This window comes from Haplochromis burtoni, unplaced genomic scaffold (assembly GCF_018398535.1).
Source record: "Haplochromis burtoni strain Fernald_Lab_line unplaced genomic scaffold, NCSU_Asbu1 Contig_77, whole genome shotgun sequence".
Taxonomy (NCBI): Eukaryota; Metazoa; Chordata; class Actinopteri; order Cichliformes; family Cichlidae; genus Haplochromis; species Haplochromis burtoni.
In genome coordinates, this window is record NW_024582438.1 from 1802427 (window position 1) to 1805649 (window position 3223).

Below are 3223 nucleotides of genomic sequence, written 5' to 3' on the forward strand. Positions count from 1 at the left end.
GTGTGTGTGTGTGTGTGTGTGGAGGGGGGGGGTGTACGTACTTGTGCATATTTGGAGTGGGTGTCGTTTAAAAGATGTGAGATTATGTGCATGTGAATTATCTGGTATTTTCTTATGTGGTTCAGGGACATCAGCTCATTTATCAGCGAACAGCCTAATTACATTAATTCAAAAGCCGCGTGCTTTTCAGGTTAAGTGACATTTAAATTTTGCAGTCTGTTTTCGAAAGGTCTTTTTAACGATGTTGCACACGATGGAGAAGGGTGTGTGTGCATGTGTGTGTTTTTGTGCGCGTGCGTTTTTGTGAGGGAGCGAAGCAAAAAGACAGAGGGGGTGTGTGCATAGAGAGGTGAGAGAGAAGGAGGAGGGATGTGAATCCATGATTAATGCAGTATTGCCCTTGTATGTTTCAGAGGAGAGAGGACGGAGGTAAGCCTAACAGCATTAGCATTCTGCTGTACTCCTGGAGTAGTCTGCTGTGCCACTGTACAGATGCTCCATTGCCTTTCGGATTACTTGATATGTGCTTCACAGACACCCTTTAGTCTGGATGCGCACTAAACAGACATTTTCCAAAATCAGTTTTAGGCCTATAGTGTACTCATAGATCGCTTTATTCTTTAATACAGTTTGTTATGGTGTGTCCATTCATCTGGTCTCAGCTGTCATCTCTCTTCATAGCTCTCATTCTAATGCTATTATTGAATACATAAACAATAGAGTTTGCTACCTACTGTAATTGGGGAATCACTTTAATGATACTGGGAAAGTGAAATATTATTGCCTTCGAGTGACAATGTTGTACAAGGGCCTGGTTTCAAACTGACTTCAAAACTCATCACATATTTAAATCCCGCCACGCTGCCAAAAACCTTTGGGGTGTTATTTGGAGTAGTGACAGCAGGCACTTCAGGGTTACTGGTATGCAGAGCAAGCCGTTCCAGCACATGGAAGAGCTACTAGCCTGACGGTGCAACTTTTGACATTTCTGGTTCTGTGCTGCATTATAATGTGAAATATGAGCACCAACCTAGCAGAAAACTCCATCACCAACTTAACTTTGGTTCTGTACATGCCTGAGCAGGACCAATTCTGTCCAAACTACAGACACAGGCGTCCCAATTTAACATTTTTCTTCTCACGTGTGACACAGTTCTGAATGTGAGCAGCAAAAAGCACAAGAGCATTATTTTTCTAGTTTAAGTTGGGTCAGCTTTTGTTAAAACCTCAATGAAACAACTCAGAATGCTTACATTGAGGATGAACCCATGCTTGGAACAATCATTCATTGGCACACAATATATGAAGTATTTAAAGTTTTAAGTGTTTCTGCAGCATTATTTGTTCTCAGGAGCAAAACCATGGTATACAAATTGACTGCTGATCATTTTCAAAACCAAACAATCTTCTTTTAGGAGTGTTTTCCAACCTTTAACATATACGTAGTTTGAAAATGACAAATTATTTCTGTTTCTGTTGCTTGTGTTACTCACTTATGGCAACAGTACCTCAAAAGTGTTGAGGTAGTTTTTCAGAAAATGTAATTCATTATGCGTTACTCATTAATTTCCTTAAAAGTAATGCAATTCATTATTTTTATTCACTGTACAGAGTACTTTGTTATACTACTCATTACCTTACTGTGGTCGTGAAGCGTACTGTCACTTAAGGTCTAACGATATGAAACTAAGGCTACCATCCAACACACACACACTTTCTTTTACTTTTTGTATGAACACAGAAATCAAAAACGTAAAGCAAAGTTGAAAACATGTGCAGCTTCAGCATCACTCTGGGGTTATTGCTAGCTTTGTGTTAGCATACTTCTGTCCAGATGCTTGCTTGCTAGCTAGAGTGGTGCTAGCATAAAAATGTGGTTTTTATGCACACATTACAACACAGGAAGTAGGGCTGATTGTAGCGCTAAGGAAGAAAAGAACATGTTTTTTGGAGTTTTTTCTTTCTATCTGCCTGTCGTGCTGATAACTGCAAAACCTTTGTAATATGAGTAATGACCTTATTGTAACTCTAATGTAATTACTAACTTATTTAGCACGGTAATTTACAGTAATAAAAAGTGCATTTTCTTCTATCTGACAAATGTAATGTGATTGCAGAAGCATGTTATTTTGGAACGCATTACACAAAACCTCATGACAACAGTAAAATCAGATGATGGAAAAGGCATTTTTTCATGACAATGCAAGAATTTGCTGTGAAACCATGCGTCTTGGTATGTTGTTTTGACATATACTAACCACCAAAACATTGCTACAGTGAGCACCACCCCATCACCTCAGCCCTTTCCCACTGAAGAAATTACTTGAGGAATGCAACAAAGCAGACCCCAAACAATTAGCCAGATCCAACCCCAGACCTACTCAGCAAAGAACTCAAACAATCTATTGTCACCTTTGTGATCTGGACATCAAAGGACACCCTCGGAGCTCCTGCATCCATGACCGAGAACTTTAACAGGTAACAAAGGCAGTGATGAGCAGTCAGGCTTGTAGTGTTGTAGCCTTGCACATGCCTATGAGAGGCTGAAGTCTCCTGCTGTATAAAAAGCTACATCAACGTAGAGTCAGCCTCAAAAGATGCACAATAATGAGATATGGATATTGTGGGGGAAAATAGACAGCTCTTGACATTTAATTGCGATGGAAAATTGATCTTTGCATTTACTCAGTCAGTACCTCTCAATGGATCAAACCTAGTATTTCATTAACATCCAGAGGTAAACCATATGTTCACACTGGTCGTGTAGAATTAAGTAATGCTTGAAAGTTAATCACAGGTGTAGGTACTAAAATGGTCAAAATCTCACAGTTCTTATATTTCGCGGTATAAAAATTGTCATCTCGTCTTATTGTGGCTGAAAGAGGCTTGTTTCACAAACAACGTGAGCATCTCTTTGTGTTGTAGGAACTGCTTGATTTTTGTGCCGGCAGTGGAGGAGCTGTTTAAGAATGTCTTTTTGATCCATAGAGCCGAGATCATCACAGCTGCCATTGTACCAATCGATTCCTGCATTTACCCTCCAGTGCTTGTCGTTGTCCTCGTGTTTCTTCTCCGCTGGGTTAAGGAAATGTTTGCACACATGGCTTGTTCGGGTACTTATTTCTGCTCCTGCCTCAGGTCACATATTGAGCTGAACCTGGCAGTAATGTTTGTTATATTGTCGGTCAGACATTAACTCTGCATTGTCTCCTTGTTACATGCT